This window comes from Nomascus leucogenys, chromosome 4 (genome assembly GCF_006542625.1).
Source record: "Nomascus leucogenys isolate Asia chromosome 4, Asia_NLE_v1, whole genome shotgun sequence".
NCBI lineage: Eukaryota > Metazoa > Chordata > Mammalia > Primates > Hylobatidae > Nomascus > Nomascus leucogenys.
This window is the reverse complement of record NC_044384.1, coordinates 135,595,943-135,614,144: the sequence shown is the minus strand read 5'-3', so window position 1 is coordinate 135,614,144 and position 18,202 is coordinate 135,595,943.

The window sequence follows — 18,202 nt, the reverse complement described above, 5'->3', positions numbered from 1 at the left end:
CCACATCTGCTTCTGGAGAGGCCTCAGGGGGCTTTTACTCGTGGCAGAAGGCAAAGCAGGAGTGGGCACATCACATGGCAAGAACAGAGCAAGAGAGAGAATGAAGGTGCTACACACTTTCAAACAACCAGATCTTGTGAGAATTCACTTACTATCATGAGGACAGCACCAAGAGGCGGTGCTAAACCGTTAATGAGAAATCTGCCCCCATGACCAAATCACCTCCCACCAGCCTCCACCTCCAATACTGGGGTTTACAAATCAACATGAGCATTGGGTAGGGTCATATATTCAAATTATATTATTTTCGCAGCATGAGTGCCCTGAGGAGGGATGACGTGTGTCAACATTTTTTTTTCCTCTGCACCTTTGCCAGCATTAGGGAGTACCCCAAAAATGAATGAATGAATTTGACCAAAATGAACTCACTTGGCAATGTTTGTTCTTAGTTGATAAGTGTTAAAATATGCCTTTATATTTACTATTACGTTCTATTCATCTTCCGTCCATTTTCTGATCTTTTTTTCTTTTATATATTGGTTACATAGTATGTTTCCAGCTCTCTACAGAGAACTTTCTGTAGAATATGATAAATGTATTCACTCTTGTATTGTCTACAGAAGTATTTTCCATGCTGTTTTCTTTTATATGCAAAAGTTTTAAGGGATTTTTTTTCAGAGCTGTTTTTCAGTCCAACATTCAAAGATTAGATCAATATTGAAGTTCATTTTCTGATTTTCTTGAACTGTTTTGCAAGTTTCCCTTTCAAATTAAATGTTGCTTTGATCCCAAAGAAAGCAAGTCTCAATTTTCTTTCCTGCAGTTTTAAGTACGGCAGGCCAATTTGCAAAGGAACCAATTTGTTCACACAAACCATAAAGCGCACTAGGCCAGCAACATGGTAGGTACCACATCAAAATCTGTTTTGCTATCTCCATATAATTTGGGTTCAGTTCATTCTTTCTGGAATGTGTTAACATTTTTTCCCCAGTAAATAAATGAACAGAAATCAAAAAACCCTATTCTTCTTTAAGTCCCAGATGAAAAATGGCTGCAGTTCAGATTATATGTTTCCAACAGCAGTATGCCCAGCAGGTGAGATAAGTTCTCAACCAGACCATGAAAGAGATGGTACACAGAAAAAATAGAAATTGCAAAGCTTACAAAAATCAATAGTGCGTTATAGTCTGTATGAGAAGCAGTAGAAACTACTTTTAGGTGAACTATTGGAAATCTGTGTCTGAGAATAAATTAGTCTTACTTTCAAGAGCTAAATGACTCTGAGGTATTCATTTAATACTTCTTTATTTAGGCTAGGCCTACGATAGCAAAGTTGAACGGAGAATTAAGCTTTGTCCTACCATGCATCCATTATGCACCATACCTTGTCTGAAAAGCCTTTCCTAAACTTTCAGGCAATCCATTTTTTCCCTTCCTTCCAAAACACAGCTCAATACAGAAGTACTTTAAGAAGCTTTTCCTTCCAAAACACAGCTCAATAGAGAAGTACTTTAAGAAGCTTTTCCTATTTAAATACATTCAACTATACTAATTTCTTGACTTGATGGCTCCGTTCTCATTCATCAATACATATAGCTTTTGTTATTGGCTATTATTATAATTTTCTCTGAATACAGTAGAAAGAAGATAATCATTATTAAGTGACTAATTAATTATATTAATGAATCAGGTCAAAGAATGCATTCTCATAACATGGCCAGATAGTGTTTTGGATTGAACTGTTGGGATCACAGTTTCAACTCTCCTATTTGTTTTTCTTTATCTTTGCAACTATGGATTTTGCCTTAGATAAGTGCATTGGGAGAAAAAAGATAATTTACTAAGAGGACTACCATTCATTTAAGCTTACTAAACTTGTTCTTTAAAATGTATTGTTTATAGTTTGAGGAGATAACTGAAAGCAAAAATAAATCAAAACTTTGAAATTTAGCAATATTTAATGATGTACAATTTGATTTTCTTTCCATTTTAGATAAAAACCTAGCGACAAACCACTGGTACTGCATAGCAAATAACTGAAATAATATTTTTTTAGATTATATTACCATTCAGAGTTGGCCAAGGGTAAGCATATAAACTTTGCTTCTATTTTTTTCTAAATTTTTCTAATTTTAAATAATTTTAACATTATTTTCTACTCAGGAGAAAGGTGTGACACAAAAGAAACAAACAACTATTCTACCATTAGTGTTGTTAAATATGAAATCTTTCCTTTTTCCAGACCCTTTTTACAAAGTTTTCTTAAATCGTTTATAAGAAACGGTTTAATTATGTTACTATTGTATTACTATTGTTACTGTCATCTTTCTGCTACCAGTATATCCAGCAAGCTGATGTAATAATGCAGTAGACACAGAAAGTCAGAAGCAAAGAAGAGGGAGACACAGATACCATGATAATATTCAGTATTATTTTAAATTTGTCTCTGAGCTTCCTCAAAATTATGACAAAAAGGGAAACCCGATATGTTACAGAAGTCTCAATTTTGGAAAAGAAAAAGCAAACGAAATCCTTAAGGAAATACAAAACTTAACCAGAATACAATTATTTTTAAAAGTTATCTTCTGCCTCGTGAAAAGAAAATATTTTAAAACTTTATAATTGGTCTTCATTATCTTCCTTTAACACAGGAAAGTAAAATATTTTAGTGCACACACACACACATTACATTATGTCAAGTCTTTCCACATGAAATAGTTTTGTATCTGTTAATGATAGTAAAATAAAGTCATATATATATATACTATATATATAAAATCAATGAGTTTGTGTGTGTGTGTATAGATATATATATATAACTTTTCCTACACTAACATTTAGGTGTGTTAGACTCTATAAAAGGTAGTAGGAGTTTCCTGAAGTAACTTGTGAGCTGTTCTTCAGAGATTTTGTATAGGTGCTTAGGGCTTTCTTTTTTTTCTTTTTTTTTTTTTGTGTGTGTGTGTGTGGATTCAGAAACACAGGTCATGGGTGGCCTATTCTTCAATCTTTCAGTGCTCAATTTCTCCAATGCTTACTAAAAAGAATTTCCTGGTGACTGTAGCTTTGGAAACATCACTTTCCCTTGAATGTTTTTTTTAGACCAGAAAAGACTGCTTCTAGGAATCTGATCTCCTGTTTTATTAAAACAACCATCATGAAACTCTGCCACTGGTTTGCAGTGAATATCTGTGATGGTTTAGCTGCCATGATTCAAATAAAATCTGTCAGTGAATTCATCATGTTATCTGATAGTGTGTTCTGCTTTACAAAAAAGAAACAGTTTTCGAAAAATATACAAGCATTCTCTCAGTTTATATTGAAGAGAGTCAATGTCAATTCGCAAATTTTTTTTACTTTTTTTCTTATTTTTTCTTAGCTCTTTAATTGTCTGTTTTTTAATAGCAGACCAAATGCACTGATTTTTTTCCTTAAATGTGAAAGAGCATCATCATTATAACTTTCTATGTGAACATTTATAATTGTGAAAGAGTTATTTTTCATAGCATTTCTTATAGCTATACAATTTAGAAAAAACCTAAATGCTCAACAACTATGGAGTACTGGTAAAATAAATTGAGGAACATACATATAATGGAGTGCTATGTGCTTATTAACATTCATTTACTTAAGAATATCTAACATCATGATGTTTAATCATAAAAAGGGGAAAATATTTTGTAATACCTGATGTGATGCCATTTGTGTATGAGTGTGTGTATGTCAAAGAATGTATTTTTTTAAAAGACCAAAATTAGATTTATCAAAATGTTTATGTGTGTGGTGGGCTACATTTTGATTAATAGTTACTTTATTCATTATGAATTTCTGCAGATCATAATTAAATATATTTTCTACCTATTATAAGGTTTTTTTTTTAGTTTAAGAAGCACGTTGACTTTGCTGAAGTTGCTTATCAGCTTAAGGAGATTTGGGGCTGAGACAATGGGGTTTTCTAGAAATACAATCATGTCATCTGCAAACAGGGACAATTTGACTTCCTCTTTTCCTATTTGAATACCCTTTATTTCCTTCTCCTGCCTGATTGCCCTGGCCAGAACTTCCAGCACTATGTTGAATAGAAGCGGTGAGAGAGGGCATCCCTGTCTTGTGCCAGTTTTCAAAGGGAATGCTTCCAGTTTTTGCCCATTCAGTATGATACTGGCTGTGGGTTTGTCATAGATAGTTCTTATTATTTTGAGATACGTCCCATCAATACCTAATTTATTGAGAGTTTTTAGCATGAAGCGTTGTTGAATTTTGTCAAAGGCCTTTTCTGCATCCATTGAGATAATCATGTTGTTTTTGTCTTTGGTTCTGTTTATATGCTGGATTACATTTATTGATTTGCATATGTTGAACCAGCCTTGCATCCCAGGGATGAAGCCCACTTGATAATCAATGTACAAAAATCACAAGCATTCTTGTACACCAATCACAGACAAACAGAGAGCCAAATCATGAGTGAACTCCCATTCACAATTGCTTCAAAGAGAATAAAATACCTAGGAATCCAACTTACAAGGGATGTGAAGGACCTCTTCAAGGAGAACTTCAAACCACTGCTCAGTGAAATCAAAGAGGATACAAACAAATGGAAGAACATTACATGCTCATGGGTTGGAAGAATCAATATCGTGAAAATGGCCATACTGCCCAAGGTAATTTATAGATTCAATGCCATCCCTAAAGCTACCAATGACTTTCTTCACAGAATTGGAAAAAACTACTTTAAAATTCATATGGAACCAAAAAAGAGCCCACATCGCCAAGTCAATCCTAAGCCAAAAGAACAAAGCTGGAGGCATCACGCTACCTGACTTCAAACTATACTACAAGGCTACAGTAACCAAAACAGCGTGGTACTGGTACCACAACAGAGACATAGATCAATGGAACAGAACAGAGCCCTCAGAAATAATGCTGCATAGCTACAACTATCTGATCTTTGACAAACCTGACAAAAACAAGAAATGGGGAAAGGATTCCCTATTTAATAAATGGTGCTGGGAAAACTGGCTAGCCATATGTAGAAAGCTGAAACTGGATCCCTTCCTTACATCTTATACAAAAATTAATTCGAGATGGATTAAATACTTACATGTTAGACCTAAAACCATAAAAACCCTAGAAGAAAACCTAGGCAATACCATTCAGGACGTAGGCGTGGGCAAGGACTTCATGTCTAAAACACCAAAAGCAATGGCAACAAAAGTCAAATTGACAAATGGGATCTAATTAAACTAAAGAGCTTCTGCACAGCAAAAGAAACTACCATCAGAGTGAACAGGCAACCTACAGAATGGGAGAAAATTTTTGCAACCTACTCATCTGACAAAGGGCTAATATCCAGAATCTACAATGAACTCAAACAAATTTAGAAGAAAAAAACAAACAACCCCATCAAAAAGTAGGTGAAGGACATGAACAGACACTTCTCAAAAGAAGACATTTATGCAGCCAAAAAACACATGAAAAAATGCTCATCATCACTGGCCATCAGAGAAATGCAAATCAAAACCACAATGAGATACCATCTCACAGTTAGAATGGCCATCATTAAAAAGTCAGGAAACAACAGATGCTGGGGATGTGGAGAAATAGGAACACTTTTACACTGTTGATGGGACTGTAAACTAGTTCAACCATTGTGGAAGTCAGTGTGGTGATTCCTCAGGGATCTAGAACTAGAAATACCATTTGACCCAGCCATCCCATTACTAGGTATACACCCAAAGGACTATAAATCATGCTGCTATAAAGACACATGCACATGTATGTTTATTGCGGCACTATTCACAATAGCAAAGACTTTGAACCAGCCCAAATGTCCAACAACAATAGACTGGATTAAGAAAATCTGGCACATATACACCATGGAATACTATGCAGCCATAAAAAAATGATGAGTTCATGTCCTTTGTAGGGACATGGATGAAACTGGAAAACATCATTCTCAGTAAACTATTGCAAGGACTAAAAACCAAACACTGCATGTTCTCACTCATAGGTGGGAACTGAACAATGAGAACTCATGGACACAGGAAGGGGAACATCACACTCCGGGGACTGTTGTGGGTTGGGGGGAGTGGGGAGGCACAGCATTAGGAGATATACCTAATGCTAAATGACGAGTTAATGGGTGCAGCAAACCAACATGGCACATGGATAGATATGTAACAAACCAGCACATTCTGCACATGTACCCTCAAACCTAAAGTATAATAATAATAAAAAAAAAAAGAAGCACACTGACTTTGGAAAATTTTAGAATAGCTAAGCATAGGTGCTATGTAAAAGAGAAAAACTACTTGGCTTAAGAAAAATGAGAGACATTTGTTTGCCTGCAGGAGTGAGGAGCAAGGGTGTGAAAGGAATGGAGTTGGGGTGAGAAGAAGAGAGGGAGGGAGTCCCGGTAATCTGACAAGACTGTACGCACTGCAGTGTGTAACTCCTTGTGACCCCTCATGACTTCAAGCAAGTTATCAAGTGGGTAAAATCTTTGGTGAGTGTATGAGTCCATTTTGCACTGCTGTAAAGCATACCTGAGGTTGGGTTTATAAAGAGGCTAGGTTGGCTCACAGTTCTGCAGGCTGTACATGGCTCCAGCATCTGTTGGCTTCTGGTGAGTATTCACAGTGGAAGGGAAAGAGGGAACAGGCATAGCACATGGCAAGAGAGGGAGCAAGTGAGAAAGAAAAAGAGAGGGAAGGGAGGCATCTGACTCTTTTTAATGATCTAGATTTCATGGTAACCAATGGAGCAAGAGCTCATCATTAACAAAAGGATGACACCAAGATATTCATGGAGGATCCATCTCCATGACCCTAACACCACCAGGCCCCACCTCTATCAGGCCCCACCTCTCACATTTCAACATGAGGTTTGGAAGGGACAAACATCCAAACCATACTAGTGAGTATATTCTTATGTTGAAACTGGTGAAGAGGTTAATGACTTGCATCTGGACTGCTATGGGGTGAAACTGAAGGAACATATGAGGGTTCAGGAGCCAAGAGCAGACCAGAACCACAAGAATGCAAGGATTAAGCAGAATCCTAGGGGAGATTAGACTCTTCTACATTAAAGAGTTATCGGATGAAGCCACTCTCCTCTTCCAGGAAGTATGAACTGAAAGTACACTTCTCTGCCTTGTATTAGATGAAATCTGCACACTAGCCCAGTAGAAGTGCAATGTCAATCTGACTTGAAAGCTGTTGGCTATATGCACTTAAAGAAATAGAGAATAGCCCTACATGGGTCATTATGGTTCTGGGAATACGACTTAAAAATAAAAGCTATCTGGTAATGGACATAGATTTTGGGACAGCTTATTATAGATAAAGATCAATATTATACAAGTTTACAAGAGTGACAAAATTCATGAAGTTTCTCAATGAACTAACAGGCAAAACAGAGGTACCATGTATCAAGAAATACATAATTACATCTTTTGAAAATGAATTTTTCATGGGTGAACTAAAAGAGGTCTATAGGTGATGTATAAGACTCCCAAATGATCCTTGCCCACTTTAAAGATAAGATGCAATCCCCTGGAAAGTGGATAGCTATCACGGTTCTGTTTAATCAGCATCCTTTACGGGACTTCTCTGTAAGAAGCCAGAGACATTGCCAAGAGGTGCTGGTCTGAAGGTTGCAGAGAAAGATTTTGAGTTGGGAAGAATATAGCACGAAAGTGCTACAGGATTGTCAGGCCACCAAGGTGGACAAGGAAAACATGGCTGGTAGAATCCTTTTTAAAGACTATCCTTAAGAGTTATGTGTGGTCACAAATCTAGCTATTTCGAAGCAGAATGTACGGCCATGCTAACACTGTTAACAATAATACAGATAACCTTAGGGGCTTGAATATTCACATTCTAACTACAGTCTTTTTACAGATAGGAGAAAATACCCCTGCATATTGACTGCTAAATTAAACTTTTACAAAGAGCTACACATGGACTCAATATTAGTGAAGCTACCTTAGAAGGGAAGCAACATTAACATCTATACAGGGAAAGAGTCAGAGTAGAATTGAGACTGCAGACTTCAAACTTGGAAGCTGGATGTAATGGGTATATTCAACATTTTGAAGTTAAACGCACAACAAGCAAGGCCCCAGGTGGTGGAAGTCAGGAGGCCTCTAATTCCAGCAGAACAAATCCCTAAAGTTAGTCCCAGGACCTGGGCTAAGATTATGCCTATTAATTTGCCTGTCACTTGGAGAATATTGTGAGAAAGAGGATCTTAAGGAACGACGGGCATACACATCCTGGCATCTAACTGGCTATAGTCTGTATGGGACAGGTGCAGGGGAAAGCACAATATTTCCTGGTGCTCTGGTGACAAGAGAGAATGGGGTTCCAGCGGTAAGTGCTCTCTAGATAACAAGGTTAGAAACTGGGAGGTAGGATCAGAGAGAGGTAAACTTTGTTGGCCCCTTGATCAGGAGGCTATTTTCCTCATAGAGGTGGATTGGACACAAAAGCTTTGGGCCTTGTTTTGTGAACGGTGATGGTGTGTTGAAAGACTGAATGGGAAATAATTTTACTATTTTTTTTCTTAAATCATAAATCTCAAAGCTCTTTTGTTTGAATCAAATACATAAATATGTCTGCACATTTCTCAGCCATGCTTTTTGTCCCACAAGACACCTCTGTGGTTGCATTAGGTGCTGGGGAAGCTGCTTGCTGGTCTTGAATGCAGAAGAGGACTGCAATGGGTAATTAATATCCCCACAAAGGAGGGGAGTAGACAACAGGAAATCTTCTGGAAACAGTCACCTTCTGGGAGCTCAGAGAAGAGTTCTACCCAACTCCAGACTAGAAAGATAAGAGAGAGTCTGGACTGACTGCGTGGGCCTGTTTGTCACTCTGCTGCCTTTCTTTTACTCACGTAGGTCCAAGGAGAGAATTACTAAAATAAATTCGCAAGGAGCTATAACTGTTTTGCTCATGGGAGAATGTAATGACGGAGAAAATTGAGTTCTCAAAGGTGATAGGAAAAGCTACTTAGGGATCAAGCTGCCTTTCTTTGGAAAGTGACTTGATTAGACCACTTGGGAAAATGAGTGTCTGTGGGGCATGGACATGACCTGGATATTAGGATGTCAGAGATCAGAGAACTCAGGGGAGCAGCATGGAGAAAACAATAACTTACTGTCATGTGACTTCCCAGCCTCTACCACAAACATGACGTAAAGTTATTAAGTGTGATGGCTAATACTGAGGATCAACTTGATTAGATCGAAGGATGCAAAGTATTGTTCCTGGATGTTGCCAAAGGAGATTAACATTTGAGTCAGTGGACTGGGAGAGGCAGACCCACCCTCAATCTGAGTGGCCACCATCTAATCAGCTGCCAGCGTGGCTAGGATAAAAGCAGGCAGAGGAACACGGAAGGACTAGGCTTGCTGAGTCTTCCAGCCTCCATCTTTCTCCCATGCTGGATGCTTCCTGCCCTTCAACATCAGACTCCAAGTTCTTCAGCGTTTGGATTCTTGGATTACTTACACCAGTGGTTTGCTAGGCTTCTCGGGCCTTTGGCCACAGACTAAAGGCTGCACTGTCAGCTTTCCTACTTTTGAGGTTTTGGGACTTGGACTGATCCACCACTACCTTCTTTGCTCCTCAACTTGCAGACGGCCTATCATGGGACTTTAACTTGTGATCATATGAGTCAATTCTCCTTAATAAATGCCCTTGAATATATACTTGTATCCTATTAGTTCTGTTCCTATAGAGAACCCTAATACACTAAGTTTACAAAATGTTTGGTTTAGAGGTATGTGGTATGTGTGGGCATACGTATGTGTACTGATCAATAGGAAAAAGCTTTGCATGAGAGAGCATAAGACAAAGCAGAAAGCATACACACTCTATCAAAAGCAAGACAGAAATTGAGGGAAACCACAGAAATATAAACTTTTATAAATTAGCACAGTTATTTTTTGTATGTGAGTACAGGGTTTAAGGTATTACCATATTGTGAAATTGGAGGTTTGAGGCAATTCCAAACTTAATAAACTAAGAAAATTCCATATTACATTTAGACTAAACCTAAGCAGCAAGTATATATTTCAGAAAAACTTATGGAAAAATATTTTCAAAAATCTTGTAGCATTTACAATAATAAGCTCATTTTCTAGAAAAAAAATCTATTGGTTCATTTATTTATTCAACACATATTTATTGGGCCTCTATTATGTGCCAGCATTGCTTTAGGTGCTGGGGATAGATCGAAGGATGCAGACAATAAAATTGAAAGCAGTTTGAAAGTTATAGATGCTTATATTTTGCCAGAGGGGAAGTTCAGATACCACATGTTACTGGTTGCCCTGATCTGTACTTCAGGAATATTGGACACAGAAAATTTAAGATTGCTGCACATTTGATACTAAATCCCAACACCATTTTTTTTTAACATAAGTTGAATGTCCTCCAATTCAATTCCATTCTGACACCAACTACCTGGTGTTAGAGCAGACACTACAAGTTAGGATTAGTCTTTCACAAGACTGTCTTTACTTTAGATGCCAGGCACAGTAGGGCTCCTAGGAGTCTTAATCTGTTGGGACTACAATAAAACATGGCTTAGACTGAACGGCGGAAACAGAAATGTATTTTTTTTTTCACGGTTCTGGAGGCTGGGAAGTCTAAGATCAAAGTGCTGGACTATTCAGTTGCTGGCCAGGGCTCTCTTCCTGGCTTGCAAATGCTCACGTGCTCATGTGTAAAAAAGAGAGAAGCTCTCTGGTGTCTCTTCTTACAAGGACACTAATCCCATAATAATGGCCCATAATCGTTACTTCATCTGGACCTAATTACCTAACAAAGGCCACATCTTCAAACACTATCAACTTGGGGTCAGGGCTTACACATGAATTTTAGGGTAATACAATTTAGTCCAAAGCACCAGGTTACCCACTCTCCTGTTTGACTTTGCTAAAATTTCAGGAGCTCCCATGAGCAGCTTTTGGTTTCATAATTGGCTAGACAGACTTACAAAACTCAATGAAAGAGCTATACTTAGAATTACAATTTTATCATAAAGATTTAACTCAGGAATAGCCTAACAAAAGAAATGCATTTGACAAGCTCTGGGGTGGAGGGTATACGCACTGTTTCTATGCCCTCTCTTCATGAACTCCACATGTGTCACTCTCCCTGCACATCAATGTTTCACCAAGCTGGAAGCTCCACTGAGCCTTGATGTTTTTAGTTTTTATCTGGGGTTTTATTATGTAGGCATGATTGGTTAAATCACTGGTCATTAGCGATTGAAGTCAATCTCCAGCCCCTTCCCCTTCCCTGAAGGTTGGAAGGTGGGGCTGAAACTTCCAACTCTCTAATTACATGGTTTTTTGTTGATGTTGTAGTTTTTTTTTTTTTTTTTTTTTTTTGTGACTACCTTCATTTGGAAGATCTGTAGGGATCTACCATGTATCACCTCAGTAGCATAAACTCAGGTATGGTTAAAAAGGGCTAATTATGGTTTACAAAAGACACTTCTATCACTCAGGAAATTTCAAATGTATTTGAAGCTCTGTGTCAGGGATCAGGAACAAAGACGAAATATGTAGTTTTTCTCATATTGTGGATGGAGATACAATTAAACTCCACCCAGGCCATAGCCCAATCCAAGCCAGTTGGAGGTGAGCTGATCTAAGATGCACTCACTTGGGCAGCTCTGCTTCTGGGGAGATAGATGGGCAAGAAGAATCCAATCAATCAGGCCTTCATGCCTTTACTATAGAGGCTGCTTCAGCCCCCGGCTCCCACAAGGTGTACATCATGAGGAAGCCTTCTCAACTCTTTCACTTTGCCCTCAATCTTTCTTGTAAGCGCTTTTATAGGTACATGGAGAAGAGCCTGTAAATGAATGTAATTTTTTCCTTGTTGCTGAGGCTGGTCCTCCCTTGGTCTCTTCAGGTATCTATCTTTCCTTAGATTTGTTCTGCAATCTCAGCTCTTACGATTCCAACAAAAGGTGTGTTTTCACAGGTGATCAATCTGTAGCTAATCTTTCAACTTGTAGTTTATGGGGCTTTTTTGCACTCTTTTTTATTAGCTTCTGAACAGTGATCTTGTAAGACTGGCAGAGTAGGGCTTATTAGTTGTCTTCATTAATGCAAAGATACTGCTCTTTCCAGGATAGTATCTACTTCTCAAACATCCTAAATGGATTAGATATACTGCTCTCTCCCATGTCAGGTTCCTTATGGCCCAGTGTTCATTAGTAAAAAACAAATTGAGCCACTTGCAAGGTTAAAAAAAGAGAAACAAGAAAGCACTTACAAGACGATTCTTTGCCCTCCAGAGAAGGTATCTTACTTTTCTCTACTCCACAATATTAGTGACCATCACATTTTAATTAGGATGTTTTACTTTAACCGAGTACTAAGACAGAAATCTTCAGACTTCAAATATATAAAAGAAATACCTGAGAAACTATTAAAAATGCAAATTCTAGGCAACATTTCCACATTTCCTGATTCAGAGGGGGAAAGGTGAAGAGCAAGGCTGTCAAGAAATGTTTCTGTGAGGAAGTGATATTTGAGATGAGTCCTGAAAGGTAACTATGACTCTTGACTACTTTAAGAGACTGGCATGAGAAAGAAATGTCTGGTAGAGAACAAACCTGTTCCATGGCCCTATGATGAGATAAAGAAGTGATGTTTAAGAAACTGACAATCTCATTTTGATTAGAAAGCAGTGAGCAGAGAGTAAAGAGTTGTACCACAGAGATTAATAACATAATTGGGGTGGTATTAGACACTACGAGCTTTAACTAAGAGCCAAAAATATCATTAAAATATTCAGGCAGAGTAGTATGATCATAGATTCATATGGAAAAGGTGACTCTTCTGTACTTCAAAATTATGTATATTACAACTACTTCATGTTGATAATTTGATATTTTATATACAATGGATACCTTTCGCAAAAATTTATTACCATAGCTGAAAAAAAGAAGGAAATCTACATAGTTCTACGTCTATTAAAGAAACTGAAATTTTAAATATTACTTAAAATAGTTCTTACAAAAAAAACCCCAGGCCAAAGTGGCTTTACTGGTGAATTCTCCCAAGCATTTAACAAAGTATTAATGGCAATATTACACAAAATCTTCCAGAAAAACAGAAAAAAATAATAATCAACTTCTAATTATTTTATATGAGACCAGCATAACATTAAATCAAGAAACAAACATTTATCTTCACAAAAGCGGCCAGGGGTGGTGCCTCATGCCTGTAATCCCAGCACTTTAGGAGGCTGAGGTGGGCGGATCACGTGAGGTCAGGAGTTTGAGACCATCCTGGTCAACATGGTGAAACCTCATCGCTACTAAAAATACAAAAATTAGCCAGGCGTGGTGGCAGGTGCCTGTAATCCCAGCTACTCAGGAGGCCGAGGCAAGAGAATCGCTTAAACCAAGGAGGCGGAGGTTGCAGTGAGCTAAGATCATGCCATTGCACTCCAGCCTGCAGGACAAGAGCGAGAATTCGTTTAAAAAAAAAGGCAAATTACAGACCAGTCTCTTTCATTAAATCCTTAACAAATTAGCCAACTAAATCTAGTAATACATCAGGACCAAGTGCGGTTGATTCTAAGTATGAAAGGGCCATTAAAGATTAGAAAATCAAATAATGTAATTTTTCAAGTTTATACAATGAAGGGGAAATCTAAATAGCTAGATTAATATAGACAACTTATTTGACAACATTCACCACCCACTTGTGATAAAATTTCAACGAACTTGAAATATAAATGAGCTTTCTTAGTTTAACAAAACTATCCATGAAAAATCTTCAGTGAACAAGATAATCAACTATAAAGCACTTAAAAATTTCAAATGAAATAAGAAATATGACAAAAATGCTCACTATCACCGCTTCTATTTTGTGTTATACTAGAAATTTCAGTCAGGACAATAAGGTAAAAAAAATTACATCATGGGCATTAGAATTGAAAAGGAAGAAATAAGATAGTACCTATGCATGGATGAAATGACAGAGTACATAAAACATCCAAAGAATTGCAGACCCAATATTAGAAAAGATAAATTTAACAAGATAATAGCGTATAAGTCAATATACCAAAAATCAATGGAATTTCTATATGTTAGTAATAAGCAAAGAGAAAAGAAACTATAAAATGAAACCATTCTTAACATTAAAAAATTAAGAACTTACGAATAAATCTAACAAATAATGTACAAGACATTTTTGCTTAACACTGGAAACATTATTGAGAAAAATCAAGGTAGACTTAAATAAATGAAGGAATATATCACATTCATGTAGTGTAAGATTCAATATTTCTTCTCTAAATAATACTTGATAGATTCAATGCAATCCCAATCAAAACTAAAGCCTTTTTCTCCTAAGGAAACTGATGAACTGATTTTAAAAGTTATATAGAAATGCAAAGAGCCAAAAATGGTCCCAGCAATAATGAAGAAGGATTAATAGCTCAAAAACTTACAGTACCAGTTATCAAGAATAAGACCTATTACACAGCATAATAATTAAGACAGTATTATAGGTTGAGTTAGAGAGCTAAGCTGGCTAATAGAAAATAAACATACCTACACATTCATGGCATGGTGATCTAATTTATGATTAAGCTAACATTTCAATGAAGAGAGGGAAAAGCTGTCTTTTCAGTAAACGTTGTTGAATAATTTCATATCCATGTGAAAAACAAATTTATCTTGGCCCCTACCTCATACACAAAAACCAATTCTAGATAATTTATACATCTAGATGTAAGAGGCGAAATGACAAAATGCTCAGAGGAAATAATATTTTCATTTTGGCGTAGGCAAGCATTCTTTTAAAGGACACACAAAACTTTTACCACGAAAGGGAAAAAAAGTGGTACATTGGAATAGAGTAAAATTAAGAAATTCTCTTCCTGAAAAGTCACCATTAGGAGAGTGTAACAAGTGGCATGGGAGCAGATATTTGCAAACATATGTCTGGTAAAGAACTCATATAAAGAACTCCAAATCAGCAAGGAAAGACAGTGGACCCAACAGAAAAACTTCCCAAAAGAACATATCAAAATATTCAGTAAACATAAAAATGTTTTTAACTTCATTAGTTATCAGGGAAATGAAATTGAAACCACAATGAGATGCAACTACACATGCTTAAGAATGGTTAAAAGGAAAAAAAGGGCTGGGCGGGGTGGCTCACACCTGTAATCCCAGCACTTTGGGTGCCTGAGGTAGGCAGATCACGAGGTCAGGAGTTAGAGAACAGCCTGACCAACATGGTGAAACCCTGTCTCTACCAAAAACACAAAAATTAGCCAGGCTTAGTGGCACCTGCCTGTAATCCCAGCTACTCAGGAGGCTGAGGCAGGAGAATCGCTTGAACACAGGAGGCTGAGGCTGCAGTGAGCCAATATTGCACCACTGCACTCCAGCCTGGGCAACGCAGTGAGACTCTGTCTCAAAAAAAAAAAAAAAAAAAGACTGACAATATCAAGTGCTGACAGACATTTGAAAGAGCTGCCACTTTCATTTACAATCATAAATGAAACTGGAATTTCATGCTGTTGTTAATGTAAATTGGTGTTAAATTTTGGTAAACTGAAAATACCTCGTAAAACTGAATAAGTGCACTTTTCAGTAAAATTGAATGTACTGCACTTTTTGATACATATGCAATAGCACAGCATATATATGCTCACCAAAAGATATCAACAGAAATGTTGACGGCAACGCTACTACAAGATATGCTTAAATTGTAGAGTAACCAAGTACCTACTATATAAACGGGCATTTATAGGTGGCTAAGTATCTGTTAGTATATCTACACAATCAAAGTACATAATAGTACATACCAAACATATATTCACATAATAAAATACTATTATACAATAGACACTACAACATGGATTTCAACTTATAATCATAATTCCCACCAAAAAAGCCAGTCAATAAAAAATACATTCTCTATACATCCATTTATATAAAGCACAGAAATAGAAAAAACTAAACAGGCTACAAGCCAGCAACGTTTTGTTTCTTGACTGCTAATGGCTATATGACTATTTTCAGTTTGGGGAAATTTATGAAGTGGTACACTTATGATATTTTGACTTTTGTGCAAATATTTTATGCTTTAATAAAAAGTTAAAGAAAACATAAACTTCACCAGCTGTTTATGAAGTGTTTATTTGAGAGGAGCAAGACAATTGGGGAGATTTAGGAGGCTGTAGCCTAGGCTAGGAAGTTGGAAGAAATTATAGAAAGTTTTCTAATTGTCATAGCAGGGAGCATGAAAATTAGTTAACTAAAGAAATATAGTAAGAAGCTTTGTGTGTGTGTGTGTGTGTGTGTGTGTGTGTGTGTGTGTGTGTGTGGGTGAGTGTGTGTGTTTTTTCTGAAACAGAGTCTGTCACCCAGGCTGGAGCGCAGGTGTGCGATCACGACTTGCTGCAGCCTCGATCTTCCAGGCAGAAGGGATGTTCCCAGGTCAGCCTCCTCATTAGCTGGGATTTCAAGTGCATGCCACCCACGCCCAGCTAATTTTTTTATTTTTTATAGAGACAGGGTTTCACTTTGTTGCCCAGGCTGGTCTTAAACTTCTGAGCTCAAGTGATCTACCAACTTTAGCCTCCCAAAGTGCTGGGATTACAGGTGTAAGCCACCATGCCCAGCCAGTAAGCAGTTTTAAGATCTAATAAGTATGCATTTATGGTTATATCCATTCATTTTGTATCATTTTCTCCAGTAGTATTTAACTATCCAGACACTAGCAATAAAAATGGGTACAATTGATGGTGTAAACAAAGGACTGTCAAGCAGCTTTAGAGTTTTGGCAAGAAAGTACTCATGTTTGTAAATAGAGATTTGATTTCCTGGTAGTGTTGTTATAGCTTCATGAGTAGCTGTGATTTACTGTTCCCTTTCTCCAGGTAGCTTTTTCACCAGATGCATGGGTGATTGGTGATTATTTTTTTCCTGATATTTCAAATGGCCCAAACCTTAAATTTATCCTAGACTCTGCTGTTTTTCTTAATTTCCACTTTTACTTCATTATCTTGAATTTCTCCCTATTTGTTCATCTTGGAGAAAAAACTATGATTGCACAACTAACTATATTTGAAAGCCCAAGATTTTAACACTAGACAGTACTACCTCTTCTTCAAAAATTGAGTTTATGACTTGTATTTTCTGAGCTCAACCTGTGTCATGGTTATGTTTTAGATTATTTTTTGAAAAAAGAGTATATAGCTCTTGAGTGTTTCAGTGAAAGATTTTTACACTAGATTTCTTCTTTGGGCTTTTAAACTAATGAAATGGAGATAATTTAAGCTATAATACTCATGAAAAATTTCATTCAGAAACCACATGACAGAGAGAAAATAAACTTCTCATATACAAAATAACCTGGATGGCATATTTGAGATGGCGTAAATTTCCATATTCCTTGTCCATGTGTAAAAGGCATTCTTATGAAGTTCAGTTATGTTGAAAATGCCCATTAAATCAAGTATCTTTCATAATGCACCTACTATGCTCAAAGCAGATATTTAGAAAAATTCAATACTTAATCAAATATGGTCTCAATTTTCAAGAAGCCTATATATTTAAATTATTTATAAAATGGATATGCAATAAAGTCTTAGGTTTTTTTTTTTTTTTTTTGCAAAAATATGTTCTGCCACCATTTCGGGATAGATGTTGTGAGGTTCATTGTAAACTGTGAAATATGCATTTATTAGGAAGGGTGGGAGAGACAAAATGACTACTTTAGACAAGATAAAAGCTGCTGATTCCCACCCCCAGATATGACCCTGCAGATATCCCAGAAACAATAGAATGTTTATTTATCCCAGAAGCTAATACTTCAACTACAAGAAACTGCCGATTTGCTAGATGATGACTGGGGCCTAACATAAGCTCAGGAAATGAAAATCCTGGTAGAAAGAATGAGTACCAAAGAGAGCCCCTTGGCAGCTCTTCAGATTGTGCCCTGGTTGGATAATTGATTGTGCCAGATCCATTTAGGGACCAAAAAGCAGTAAGAGCAGTTCAGTGCTGACTGGACTCACTGGGGTAACATCAAGGAGGTGCTACTAATGAGTAAATTTTAACAGTTCTACTTAATGCTGATAGGCTGGCCACTGTGAATTCCATTATTATTTACCACATCTGGATGAATATACCCAGGACAGTTCTT